Source organism: Mus caroli, chromosome 7, assembly GCF_900094665.2.
Source record: "Mus caroli chromosome 7, CAROLI_EIJ_v1.1, whole genome shotgun sequence".
Classification (NCBI taxonomy): Eukaryota; Metazoa; Chordata; class Mammalia; order Rodentia; family Muridae; genus Mus; species Mus caroli.
Window position 1 is genome coordinate 121,170,027 of NC_034576.1, and position 14,668 is coordinate 121,184,694.

The following is a 14,668-nucleotide window of genomic DNA, read 5'->3' on the forward strand; positions in this document are numbered from 1 at the left end:
CACACACACACACACACACACACACACACACACACACACACACACACAGAGACTGTCTACAGAGGAGCAGAAACAGTTTCTCCCAGTGCTCTGAGTCCTGGCTCCACAGAGACCATGGAGGACCTTATTTGTGTGAGCTGGACAAACACTGCTTCTCCTAGCCTGAGTCTCTCCAAGCACTTCTGATCAGATCCCCCAGTTTCAGATCCTACCCTGGGGCTGGGGAGTGGTCCAGCGTGCACACTGGCCAGCAGGTGCTGGGTTCTAATCCCAGCCCAGAGCACTCCAACTCTGAGCTGCTGACCTAACCTTTCTAGCTTCAGTTTCTTCGGTGGCAAAGTGAGGGTAAGGACAGCACCCACATCACGGGATTGTGGTGAGGATGGAGGTCATCCATTGGCAGTGAGATGGTGGCATTCACCTGTAATCCTAGTGTTTGAGAAGCTAAGGTAGGAGGATCTCAAGTTTGAGCCCGGACTGTGGAGTGGTCTAGTGGATAAAGCGTTTGCCAGGCAAGTGGGAAGAGCAGAGTTTAGACCCTCGGCACTCACCACCTGTCATCCCAGTGCCAGGAGGTGGAGATGGGTTACCTGGGGCAAGCTGCCTAGCTAGACTAGCTGAATTGGCATGTTCAGGGTTTAGTAAGTGACCCTGCCTCAATAAATAAAGTAACAAAAACCCTACAACACCCTTTGTCAACTTCTGGCCCTTTATATGTTCATACATCCCATTTGTACTCAGAGCCATAAACAAACATGAGTGCACACACACACACACACACACACACACACACACACGTGTGTGTGTGTAGAGACTAGTTAATGTAAAGAAATGTAAAAGACTGGTAAATAAATGTTCCACTGTCTGCAGGGGTAAGTTCTCCTGCCATGGATTTCCTAGGAGGGGCTGTTGCCATGGAGATGGAATGGCGAGGGGTTCTCCCATCTGTTTATCTATTACTGGCTTCCAGCCTCTCCCATAATATACCACAGACAACAGGTCCTTGGGGCGTTGGGAAGGAGTCGAGCTGTCTGATGGGAACAGGAAGTGTGTGAACCTCACTCTCAAGATTGAACCCAGGCCAGTGACTCTGAAACCAGCCATGGCTAGTAGGTAGTCCCAGCCAAAGCTGCTGGAGACCACACACCGGGCCTTCTCCTGGGAGGTAGGATCCCCTCCCTCTGGTCCTACCATAGGGATGGAAAAACAAAATGTCCCAAATTGCCCTGAAACCCTCTGACCAGGCTCAACCCTTGGCTATCAGCAGGGTTCCAAAAAGCCCATTCTTCCTGCTAGGCCAGCCAGGCAGAATCTGAACCAGAGTATAGATGGGAAGGGGGGGGGGGACAAAACGAGCAGGTGGGGGCCGGAGAGGGGGCAGGGCGAGTTTTCTCAGCCCCAGTATACTTCATGGTTCAGGATCCATCTGAATGCCTGCCACAGTTTACACTCTCCTCAGACTCCAAGCTGTCAACAGGAGGGAAGTCCAATAGAACTGTGTGACCTTGGTGTTCCTTAAGCTCTCTGAACCTCAGCCCTTCCTCTGTAAGATGGAGATGGCTGTGCCACAAGCATGAGGTCCATGTGGAAAGCTCTTTGCACGTAGGAAGCAGGGGTGCTAGCTGGCTAAAAAGACACTCAGGAGTCCCATTGTCCTGTTGGAACCATGAAGGCAATGAGGGCAAGCCGCCTGGTCAGAGGCTTCACAGACCAGGTTAGGTATACATTTTCCCCAGCTTCTGACCCCAGGGCTTTTCCACTGCACCCCAGTCCTGGCCCCATGTCTGGCAGAAATCCAAGTTGGGGCTTCTTGAACCCCCCAGCATTACACTCTGTCCAGTCTTACTCCCCTGGAACCCGGGTGTGTTTCCTGCTTGGCTAGTTTAAACCGTTACAAGGTTTCCTGACATTAAATTCTTTCCCAGACTCAAAATGTTTCTGCCTCCCTCTGATATCTTTTCCAAGTTACAAAGTGTCACCATCTTCCTTGCCTTGCTCTGACTAGAGCCTCTTTGGGGCTCTCAACTTTACAGACCCTTTCAGGTTAGTAACTTAGGACAGCAAGAACATCAGCTGTACGATCCATGAATATGCAAAGCAGCTGTGGGGCCTGTAAATAAAAGCAATCATTTAAATGCAAATTGCAGCCTAGGCTGCCTGAGCCTCAGTCTAGGATCCTTGGTGCAGTTCTGAGGCAAGAGCGTGACTAACTGGGAATCCCCAGCAAGCTCAACGCTAAAACAGAGGTCTTGGACCCCGGGTAGGGAGGGGCTCCTTAGGGTAGATAAGAAATGTCTAGAAGCGGGAGGAGGATCTTTAAAAATCCAAGCCACTCCTTCAACTAGCTCGCCTGGCTCTCTGAGGCTTAAAGCAGTGCCCAAGACTGACTCCATAGCCCGGACTCCCTGCGCCACAGCATCCCTGCAAGCAGAGAGAAGGGAGCTGCTGTCTGTCTCCTTGTAGAGGTCAACGAAGCTTTTACAATCACACCCTGGTGAGCTCCAGAACCTTCCAAGAGTTCAGTGGTCCCGAACGGAATAAATTCTAAATATCTTTACGTGGCTCCAAAGACCAGATCTGTCCAGAGTCTCCTGCCTCCTTTCTAGCCCCAAATCCGCCCACACACTCTGGTTACAATGACCTTTGTGTCCCTTTCACCAAGTCTATTCCCATCTCCAACCTTCTCCAGCCTGGATGCCCTCCCCGCATGCCCCTCAAATCGCTCTTTCAGCGGAGGCCCCCTCTTGCTGGGTCCACTCCTAAATGCCATTCCCCACAAATCCTGGTCACTTTATTTTCCAGGCAGCCCTGTCCCAGCAGGTGTAGCAGGTATTTGCTCACTTAGAGTTTCTTCCTCTACTTCTCTGCACACTTCCGTGCCCCCCCCCACCTTTTCATTTTACACAAGGTATTTCCTTTAGCACTCGGATATGTGTTCACCACATGTGTTAAAAACCAACAAACCAACAACCCAGTAAACATTAGAGTCTATCTTTATAAAGAAAGCCCTCTTCTTGGCTGCCTGGGCCCCAAACTTTAACTTCTTCCCATCCCATCTTCCCCTCTTCCGACCCAGCTGACCCTTTTTAGACTTAGAAGCGAGAGGATCAGGGAAACAGTGTTCACAGCCCAGATAGAAAACTAGCCCAGAGGAGGGTTTCCAACCAACAGATGCCAATTTGCATTCTATTTACATGTAATTTGCATGCAGTTTAACTCCAAGTGCGGTTAGTCCCAAAGCTCTGAGTGCCCACCAAAGAAACTTAGGAAATAACGTTCTCAAGTGCTTTGTCTGCGGGGTGTGCTTGGCCTCTTCTGCATCCTCTTGTCTTTGTGGGGACCCCCGGAGCTTTCTGGACGCCGCTCAGGTGCCCCCACCCCGGCGCAGTCCGGCGGCCGATGCGGCGCGTGTGCTTGGGGCCCCAGGCAGGGACGATGGTGCCCGCCACACTCCCGGGGCCTTTGTCCCTCTTCCAAAGAGCCGCCCCCTTGGCGAACAGAAGAAGTGGGGAACTGGCTAGGCCGAGCTAGAACAGGGGGATGAGCCCTCTGTTCTGGGGGCGTCCTCTGGAGCAAGGTCGGTGGGCTGATCCAAAGCTGTTTAATCAGCTACCGCCGGCCAAGGAGAGGGTACGGGATCCTCATCTGTGCTCATTTCTCCCACCGGGTCCATGAAATGTGTGGGGTCCTTTGGGGCTTCGAGCCCCAGTCCCCTAGGAAGAGGGGGCGATGCACTGGGTAGTCCTTACCCCTAGCCTGGCTGCTTTCCTCAGAGGCCCAAGTGCCCTCGCCTGGGATAGAAATTCTTCCCCTTCACCATAAGCAGCCGCCCCTAGATTGCCAGCCCACTATTTGTCCCCCAGCTTCAGATTCCCTCCCTGTGATGCCCACCCTCTCCCGCCTTTTTCCAAGAGTGTGTGGCCACTGCGGGCTGCAAGCTGGGTTCCCCAGACCCTGCGGCAGGTGAGATTTCAGGTCTCCAAAGGCCGGCCCCTGCCTCAGGCCATGTCGTGCGTAGTTCAGGACCAGCACCCTGGCTGCCCTCGCACCCCACCAATCGCCAGGCCCCTGGAACCTGCAGGCGACGTCCCTCACAGGGGTCACTAGCAAAGGGCCAGATTCCCCTTTATTCCCAGACGCTTGTAGTCTGTCCTCACCCCGGGCCATACCCAGAGCCTTAGTTCGTGGATTCCTCCACCAGATAAAGGTCCCCAAACCACTGCCCTCGGTCGGTCCAATGCGGCTCCTCTCCCGCCGCACTGTGGCACCCCTCACTCGAACCCCACGGCTTCTGCAGATGTACCCCGAGGAGGAGGAGGAGGGAGAACAGAAAAAGCACGAGCCAGGATTCGCTCCGGATCTTCCCAAATCCACGGCGGGAAAAGTTTCTGGGGTCCCTACGGCGCCCTCCCCGTGCCCGCGCTGGCTGGTACTCACCGACCCTCGCGTCCCCGCAGCGCCGACGCTCCTGCTGGCCCTGGGCCCAAGTCACATCTCTGCAGCGCGCCCGCGGCCCCCGCTCCGCGCACGCCCGCCAGCCGAGCCCGCCTCACTGCATCGCCCTTCCGAGCTGCGGCCGCGCGAGGCGCCCCCTGGCCCGGCCCGCGCTGCAGCAGCCGCGGCCCCGCCCCTCCGTTAGGCCCCGCCCCATCAAGCCCCGCCCCTGCCGGGTCTGCAGCTTTGCTCAACCCAGGACCAGAGCCGCAGCTAGCTTGCAACCCCAGGCGCCTGGCTTGCTCAGAGCGCTAAGACGCCTTTCTCACCCAAAACTCCTGGTGCCCCAAATTCGAGGACATCTCCTCCTCCCTATTAAGAGTCCAGACGCACAGTTGCTCAGATTGATCTGTTTGTAGAAACATCCTCAGCCACATAGGACGCAATATTCCCACGAGGATCCTAGAGGGGCACTCCCCTCACACACCGGCAGCAGGTCTTGGACTCAGACAAGGTTCCACTGCATGCGTTCTAAAGTCACCAAAGCCTCGCTGTGATGCACTTAGGCAAGTCCCCGATGAGCACATTCCCTGCCCTCTTCCACCCTGCTCCAGCCCGCCCTTTCCTCTTTAAGCACACTGAGTCCAGCACCGGTATCTTTGGCTATCCCAAACGTCACCGAGGTGACCTCCTCAATTTGATCCGTGTACACGATCACCACCATCTCTTCTTACACATCATTCACATAGGCACACATCCGCCACTCTCTTGGGCACACATACCTAGAGAGACTAGATTCTGGCTGTACGCTGCACTGACGCTCAGGGCACAGATACCTCCGGTGACCACAGGGCAGGCATCGGACATACATCCTGGAGGAGTTTGGAACATCGTTCACCTGGCTGTCTGAGGTCAGCATTATCTAGGCTAGGCTTAGGGAGACTGCGCTTCGACATCCCCTGTAGCGAGCTGTCAGTCTCAGGTTGTTCCTTACATTTTCTTAGTCTCTGAAAGTCCTTTTCTGCCAGAAACAGGACTTGGTACACAGTAGGCGTTTGTTAAATTGTTTTGCAGGACAAGGTCTTCCCAAGCTAGTACTGGTCAGACCGAAGAATTGGAACGTGGATGGGCACTGTCCCCTGGTGGTAGTTTGTGGAATTGACGCCGACAGCTTTTAAACGTTTGCCTTCCTGTTCTTCAGGACCTCAACTGTGTAACCCAGATTGTTTTAATATGTGACCACTGGTGTACACCTGGAATACATTGTAAAGTTCTCTGCACAGGCGTCTGGCCTTTGAAAGTCCCGTTCAGTGTTGGGTGAGAAACACTTGGCTCCATGTCCCAGAGGTCTAATTACTGCCATTTACAGAGTCAGAGCATCACAGAGAAGTTTCAAGTTCCTAGAGAGATGGCTGGGTGTGCAGGCTTGGAAAGAACAGCTCTGGGGACACTGGGATCTCCCAAGGGTGACATCTCTCTAGTGAGTCACTAACTCATGTGCTCACATGCTCAACCTAGGTCAGGCTGACCAAACAAACTCCCAAACCAAGTAGTTTCCCTGGTTCAACTTGTCACCTCAAAAATGATAAGGACTGGGGGCTTCCCAGTGACGCTCACTCTGTGGGACTTTGTCCATTGGTGTCTCCCACCAGACTGGAACTCAGTACCATCCAATCGGTTCTATTCAGCCCTTGAGCACTTTCCCATAGACTACTACCATTGTGCAACTAAATGTTGTTGCTAGAGGTTATAGATGCACAGTGCATCTTATGTTCAAAAACATGCCTTGGGGGTTGGGAGCTATATCCTGATAGCAGAGTCCTTGCCAAGTGTGCAAGAAAGCCATGGGTTTGATCCCCAACTCTTCATAAACCATGTGTGACAGTGTATAGCTCTAATCTCAGCTCCCAGGAGACAGAAGCAGGAGGGTCTGAAATTTAAAGTCATCCTTAGTTACATAGAGGCCAGTTAGACTTGTCTCAGAGTTTGGGGGATCCATGGGTCACATTCGTCCTTGTCCCATGTTCATCCCATCTCCTGCCCATGAGGAGGGCATGTCTCCCCAAGTATTTGTTGAACAAAAGGATAATTAAATTCCAGCGTTGCCTTCCCATGTAAGACATGGCTATCTTGTGCGGGGCCTTTGAGCATGTTCTTTCCTCTGCAAGCAAGGGGATCATCTCCCAGATGGGTGTGTTGCTCACAGCTATCTATCCCTGACTTTATTCATGGCATTTCTGGAATTGTCTGTATCCCGAGTGTGACAAATAAAGGCTTGGAAAGCAGGTGTGTGTGTGTGTGTGTGTGTTTTCCTAGAAGTCTAAGTGGGTGGTTGGGGCAGAGGCAGGACTCAAATCTGGTTGGTTCTATCTCACTCCCTTGCAAGTGATATGTCTGGAAACACTCCATGGAAAAAATGTCTTGAAGGTGGGGGTGGGGCAGCTGCCCAAGAGATCTTTTCATTGCCTTTTGTGATGAATGAGAACATCCTCAATAGACTCATGGGCATGCTCCCTTGGTGGTGGTGCTTGTTGGAAGAGGTTATGGAGCCTGATAGGGGACGATGTCACTAGGGGGCCGATCTGGAAGTTTACAGCCTCACCCTGCTTCCAGTCTGTTCCATCTGCTTCCTGTTTGCAGCTGAGATGTGACCTCTCAGCTTCCTGCTCCCATGACTATGCCTTTCCCACCATCTAGTCCTCTGGAACAATCAACCAAACTCCTTTTCTTTATGTTTCTTGGTCATGGTATTTTACCAAAGCAACAGAAAAGTAACCGATTCAGTGCCCCTCTAATGAAGTCTGGACACAGAACTTCAGTGTCTGCTAAGGACCAGAGTCTGTGCCAACCACTGCTGGAGGCTTTTGGTTGGACATGAAATCTTTCTCTAGGGCTACCACATCTCTGAAGGAGGCTAACTTATTTCTGCTGCAGGCTTGCAGGGAACCCTGGCTAGGTTAAAAGAAGTCCAGGCTCCCTAGAGACACCAACACTTGATTTTGGCCCTGGAGTAGAAATGGGCCAACTCCCCTTATGCAAATTTCCAGATTAAGTTTGGGAGTGAGCAGCCAGGAACTCTGACAGTCAAACCCGAGATGCATGGATGTTACTGTTTCTCTGTTCTGTGCCTATGGCAGACATGAACAATTGATGTACTTTCTCATGGGTTCTTTTGCCTTTGGTCTAAGACTTTTGTTAACCATTATACATGAGATTTAGTTACTTCAGTCGGATGGCCCCAGAGATGTCCACATGTGACATCAACTTACTTTGGCTTTCCTGTATCGACTCTCATATGTCCACCAAATGACTTGGAGTAGACTGATCATGGCCTTGTGGCCGTTTCCAAGGTGTCAGGAAACATTTAAATTTCATAAAAACAGCTGTGGCTCAAGCAATAGGGATTTTAGTTAGCATAGAAGGAGTTGTGTGGAAGTGATCTAAAAATTGGTTTATTGCTTTATAACGTTGACAAGGACACTCTCCAGACTCCCGGCTTGGCGTTATCATGGTGGTAGAAATGCTGCCATAGCGTTAAGATTTTACACAATAGTTTCCGGACTGGAGAATGGTCATGGTGGAAAGCGTTCCTTAGGAGTGTCCTTATTAAGCCAAAAGAAAATCACTCCTAGATCTGTCCTCATCCTCCCACACCAGAATTCCCCTTCTATCTTCTTGGGCATGCAAAGGGGTCTAGAGGACAGTACCTGACACAAATGACTCTTTTTTTGTTGTTGTTGTTTGTCTTTTTTCTGGGAGAGGGTTTCTTGTGGCAAGGCTGGCTTTGAGCTCCCAGTTTTCCTGTCTCCAGGATGGAGACCCCTTGATCCACAGAAGTGCCTATGAGCTTCCGAGTATCACTGCCACTCAGAGAGGGCAAACCAACCACGCCCTGGACAGCACATGGTCCCCACCTCTCTCCTCCATGGAAGGGCTTAGTTGCAGCCTTTATGTTGTAGTCTGTCTCAGTAGACCTCAACTTTTTACCCTTTTGACTCCAGATGGCACCCTGCTGTGCTTCCCAAACAAAAGAAGCATTTGTCCCTGAAGGGGACCTCAAGTCACTACCTCTGTATAAAACAAAGAGCTGTTGTGGTTGTCACTTATTTGTTTGTATAGTGATTTAGAGTCAGGACTTCAGGTAGCCCAGGCTGGCCTTGAGTTTGTTATGTGGCTGAAGATAATCTTCAATTCCAGATCCTCCTGCCTTTACCTCCCTAGTGCTGGGACTTCAGAGATATATCACCTGACCTAGGTTGTTTATTTATAGACCCCAGTAGGAATTTCAGAAGTCTGTAGACTGTGTGCATTTAGTTATCACATTCACAGTGGTATTGGCTTCAAGTTCAAGAGAAGCCAGGGAGTAGGAGACAGCTGGCTTTGTCTGGGTACCTTGCACCATGACATGCATTCAAATCTCCCAGGGGTCTTGGCTAAATACACACTGAGTTGATTGACATGGATCGAACTTTGAACTGGAGCCCTCATGTGGGCTGCTGGTATCCTGACCACACTTGGAGTAGCAAGGCTAGAGACCAGCTGTTTTCAACACCAGGGATCTCCTGGTTTAGGGGTCTGGAGAGATGTTGTAGTGTGTAAAGTTCTTGCTGTCTGAGCATGAGGACACAGAAAGCTAGATATGGGGCGGGGGGGGGGGGCGCATATTTGAGAAGATCAGACTACCAGTCTGTTGCTGGGAGCGGGAGGTGGAGACAAGAGGGGCACTGGAAACTCTGGGCCGATAAGCCTGGTGTCTGCAGCAGCAAACCAGAGACTCTATTTCAAACAAGGGAGAAGACTACAATGGATAATCAAGGCTGTCCTCAGAGCTTCACACGCACTCCATGATGGGTGCATGTGTGTGGGTGTGCACGCGCGGCACACACACACACACTATACACACACGCACACACAAAGACGAATATATATTAATATTAATTATTTATGAAAGAACCCAGATGCCCCTCAACAGAGGAATGGATACAAAAAATGTGGTACATTTACACAATGGAGTACTACTCAGCTATTAAAAATAATGAATTTATGAAATTCCTAGGCAAATAGTTGGACCTGGAGGGCATTATCCTGAGTGAGGTAACCCAATCACAAAAGAACTCAAATGATATATACTCACTGATAAGTGGATATTAGCCCAGAAACTTAGAATACCCAAGATATAAGTTATTTGCAAAACACATGAAACTCAAGAAAAATGAAGACCAAAGTGTGGACACTTTGCCCCTTCTTAGAATTGGGAACAAAACACCCATGGAAGGAGTTACAGAGACAAAGTTTGGAGCTGAGACAAAAGGATGGACCATCTAGAGACTGCCATATCCAGGGATCCATCCCATAATCAGCCTCCAAACGCTGACACCATTTCATACACTAGCAAGATTTTGCTGAAAGGACCCTGATATAGCTGTCTCTAGTGAGACTATGCCAGGGCCTAGCAAACACATAAGTGGATGCTCACAGTCAGCTATTGGATGGATCACAGGGCCCCCAATGGAGGAGCTAGAGAAAATACCCAAGGAGCTAAAGGGACCTGCAACCCTATAGGTGGAACAACATTATGAACTAACCAGTACCCTGGAGCTCTTGACTCTAGCTCCATATGTATCAAAAGATGGCCTAGTTGGCCATCAGTGGAAAGAGAGGCCCATTGGACTTGCAAACTTTATATGCCCCAGTACAGGGGAACACCAGGGCCAAAAAGTGGGAGTGGGTGGGTAGGAGAGTAGGGGGGAGGGTATGGGGAACTTTTGGGATAGCATTGGAAATGTAAATGAGGAAAATACCTAATTAAAAAAAATAAAAACAATAAAAAATATTAATTATTTATATATCCAAACAAATAAAAGTAAGGATGTCTGGTTTTTCCTGGACCTATTTGAATCAGTGGGGCTGTCCTCTAACCCCAGGTCAATCAATTTCAAGGTGGAGTCGGCCAAGATTATGCTCAACCAGGTAAGACAGACATCTGGGAACTTGGGGACTTACTTCTGTGGCCGAGGAGACTTACAGAAGGAATTTTGGCTCTCTGTGTCTCAGTTTCTGTATAGTGTGGTGATTTTAAGGGCTCCCTATGTAGGAACCTCAGGAATAGGGGAGAGTAGATATCTAGAGGTGTGAACCCTACTAGATCCAAGCAGGGTCTAGCAGGGGGTACCATGGGAAGTGTGGGTCAAGGCAGCAGGTCTGATGTCACAGACTTCCCTCCTAGTCCTTCAGTGCACAGGAGTGGGCAACTACCACATGGAATGGTGGTAAAATCCCTGGGTTTATTCCCGTGCTCCCTTTTTCTGCGGCACCGGATAGTTTGCACAATGTGGGGAGACCTTCATGGGATCAGGGTTGTTTCCCTCATAGCACCAAGTCTGCCCTTTTCTTCCCAACACCCTTCTCGTGCAGTGGGTGTCCAGCCACTCAGAACACCAGGACCCAGCTGTCTTCTATCAAGGCGGACAGTTGTACTTCTCAGGCAATGCTTTGGGGTGGGAGTTATAGTTATTTTTCATAAAAAGGCTTGTGTTAACATGTATTCAGCTTATTGCTTTCAAATGAACAAATTTTGAAAATTCTTTGGCTTTAATTTAAAGTAAGATAAATATTGGTTCTCTACCAACATTGCCTCCTCTGAGTTCTTTTAAATTAAAACAATAGCTTCACCTTTTCCTCCCTCCGTCCTTCCCTCCTTCCCCTATTTTCCCCTGCTTGCTCTTGCTTTTCCTCTCTCTCCTCCTGTCTTCCTCTAGACAATCACTGGCCACTGGGCTACATCACTGGCTTGGGGCTCCTTTGGTCCAGGATCTTGCTAAGTAGCCCAGGCTAGCCTTGAACTCACCATCTTGCTGTTTCAGCCTCCCAAGGGCTTGGCTTGCAGGTGTTCATCTTCATTATGATTTCTGTTTATTTTAAAGGGCCAACGTTTATAAGCTCATAAAGTCGAGACCTCCTGCTGGGAAGAAGAGCTGTTCCAGAGCTCTCGGGTCACCAGGAGTTGTCCTCAACCTCAAATGCCTCCACCCTGAGGACCAGGGCACTGCCATCTTCCCCTGCTGCTGAAGTGACAGTCAGGTCAGGGAGGAAGAGAGAATTATCAACAAACCTCTGATGCTCCCTGAGAGCCACAGGCCACAGGGCTCCCTGTGTAGTGACAAGGCTTCAGGGTTCTTGGAGCCCTGCCCCAAGTAGCCTCACTGCTGGGGAGAACTGGCTTGTCCTCTCCATCTTTTTATTCCCCCTCCTCCCTTCCCCTCTTCCCTTGCCACTTCTCCCTCCTTCTCTTTCCTCTTCCCCCCTTCCTTTCTCTCCTCCTCCTCCCTCTCCTCCCCACTCCTCCCCACTCCTCCCTGCCCTAGCCTCTTCTCTCTTCTACCATGTTTCTGGCTGAAGGCTTGGCCCAGCCAACTGTGAAAGATTATACGAGACAGGCCTAGCCGAGGTGGGAGCTTTGAGGTGGGGTTGGGAGCCTGAGGTGACACAATTACATAAGGGTCCCCAGGGACAGGGGACAGTTATGTAACAGGGCAAGGAGGGTGCAGTGAGTCAGGGCACAGGAGGGAGCTGAAGGGCAGAAAGGGGGCAGAGCAGAGGACATGCCCATCACTGACTAGGCAGCTGTCTTGCAAGACAAAACTAAGATGGACCATAAGGGTCTCCCTCTGTCCCCCAAGTCCTCAACACACACACAGATTTCACATTTTTCTTTTCTGGCCCCACTGGCACACAGTGCTGGAAGGCGTCAGTATATTTTTAACTGAACTTCAGGACAGTTTCATGAACTGCTTTCTGCTGCTTGCAAACAAGACGCTTGACTACTACAGAGCTCTTTTCTGCCTAATACCAGAATGGACAGAGGGTCTGGCAGGTGCTTGAGAGGCCAGGACACAATGACTGTTTCTTGTCGCAGCTGGTTCTACTCAAAGATTACCTGGAGGGCAAGCAGCCCAGTAGGCTGCCAGCAGGAAAATGATGTTCAGTGAGCCAACCAACCAACGCTGCCTAGGCACTGTGCCAGGTGCCAGGGACGCTGCTGAAGACAGAAGATTTGTGCTAGTCACCTAGTACTTCCTCTAGTTTGCTGTGCCTGGGCTCATGGAGTGTGTGGGCGGCATTGTCCTATTGGGCTGTGATCAGTGGTCAGTTTGTGGCCACTTGTGGGTTGTGGCAAGGGTACTGGTGGAACTTCCACAAAAATGATTTCAGGGGGCAGTGGGGGTGGGGGTGTTCTAGTGTTTGCTTGCCAGGAGACAAGATGGTGGTTTGCCTGCCTGCACTGGGACTGGGTGTCCATGTGACCATGATGAGCAGTTGCGGCTGTGAGGAATAGGAAGCAGACATGCTCTCCGGAGCCTCTCAACACTGTGGTGACCTCTGTAGCAAGGTTGGCCTCTCATGGCTGATGGCACTAGCCATCCTCAGAAAGTTTTAGACAAGTGCTTGGTGTCTGCCTGTCCCCCTTCTCTCCTATCCTTCACCACTCTATTCTTCATTCACTGAGCTAGCCTGAGCTAAAGCAGCCTCTCCTATTGTAGAACCCCCAGACAAAGGTTCTCATGGAGTTGTAACTGAGGGTGGCCTTGAACTTTTGATCCTTCTGCCTCTACCTTCTGAGTGCTGGAATTATAGAGGGTGCCTCTAAGGAGAGTTTATGTGGTGCTGAGAACTGAATCCCAGAAGCACCTACCTATTTCCCATGCTTTCTTACATACGCCTCCCCCCCACGCACACACACTTTTTTTTTTTCATTTTGAGACAGGATTTATTATATAGCTATGGGATGGCTTGAATTCATGTTCTTCATGCCTATCCTCCAAAGTGCTAAGTTTATAGGTGTGTTTCACCCTGCCTGGCTAGTGTTCCAAACCTTTACACACAGCTTAGATCTTGTGGAGACCAGGCCATCTCTCCTGTTAAGAAGCAGAACAATGTCCCTGACTGTCCCTGTGGACGTGGGCCCAGACCTGGGATTTCCTTACGGTCACTGGAATGCCGCGTAACTTCCATGGCTGGACCTTAGCTCTTCCCACATCTTCTGCTTCCACAAGTTCAGGACACTAGCTATTGGGACCCAGATGTTGTGTTAAAAACCAATGTCACATGCAGAGGTCACATAACTGAAGAGTTATGGTCAACAGCCCCACGGAGTATGTGACTATTGCCAGTATGTGTGAGCCACTGGACACCTGGGAGGCTGACCCTTTAGTGAGTGCAATTCCTGCTGATGCAGAGCAGAAAGGTTTGCTGGGCCCTGCCAGCCCTGAGAACCAGGAGGCTCAAGAAGACTTAGCTGTTATTTCAGCCTTAGCTGGGGAGTCCTTGGTTGCCTCACAGGATAAACCAAAAGCAATCTTTCTTTTATTCCTCTCTCCTCTTCTCACTACTGTTGTGGTTGTTACTATAACTACAATTGCACATTCATTATACAAGACGATGGAGCTCATTGTGACATTCCCACAGATTCTCATCTCATGCTTTGCTCCCTCTGTGGGGCTGGTGTCTTAGAAGTCCCAGGCTGCTATTGAAGGTTTGGAGGGCTCTGGGGCGTTCCTGATTGGTTCTCAGCCTGTGTGGGAAGACCTCAGAGCTGGTTCTTACCATCTGTGAAGGAATGTAGCAGCAACAGAGTAGATGGACTTGCCCAGGGTAGTGGGAGCAAAGGCAAGCAGGCAGAAAGCAGTTTTCTCCTCCTTGTCCTCTACTCTGCTGCCGTCCGAAGGTACCACTCACAGTTAGGGTGATCATTGGTGCACATCAGCTTATGTTTGAGTTGATTCCAGATGCAGTTAAGTTGACAGCTAAAATGTCTTTCTTTCCATAAAATAAGGACACAGTACCAAGATGGTTAGTTATGAATCAGCAAATGGCTCCACACTAGACATGCAATTTGCCTTAGTCTGAGGCAATCAATTCCTGTTCATAGCGTTCCCTACCTCAGGTATTTTGTTAAAGCAACCAGAAAGGGACAAGATAAAGGGACTAGAATTCCTCCAAGTGCAGATTTTAGTAAAGCAGGGTCTGCCTTTGGGTTTGGAGCTTAGGGTCAGGTTGAGGCTCTTCTCTTCTCTTCTCTTCTCTTCTCTTCTCTTCTCTTCTCTTCTCTTCTCTTCTCTTCTCTTCTCTTCTCTTCTCTTCTCCTCTTCTCTTTCTCTTTCTCTTTCTCTTTCTCTTTCTCTTTCTCTTTCTCTTTCTCTTTCTCTTTCTCTTTCTCTTTCTCTTTCTCTTTCTC

At 50.1% G+C, this 14,668-nt stretch overlaps 1 protein-coding gene across 6 annotated transcripts in view; it reads right to left on the reverse strand.

The window, feature by feature from the left end:
- Gprc5b (G protein-coupled receptor class C group 5 member B) overlaps positions 1–5,284 on the reverse strand; it is a 23,791-nt gene extending 18,507 nt beyond the window's left edge. For 2 of the 6 annotated variants that reach the window (XM_029480192.1, XM_021166499.2), the window contains exon 1: positions 4,438–4,603. The gene's annotated coding sequence lies outside the window, so the exon portion shown is untranslated. Of the gene's footprint in view, positions 1–4,169; positions 4,189–4,303; positions 4,323–4,437; positions 4,604–5,216 lie in introns of those variants that run through there. The other 4 variants (XM_029480190.1, XM_029480193.1, XM_029480194.1 and 1 more) reach the window with 4 other exon arrangements.
- Between the last annotated feature and the right edge of the window lie 9,384 nt (positions 5,285–14,668).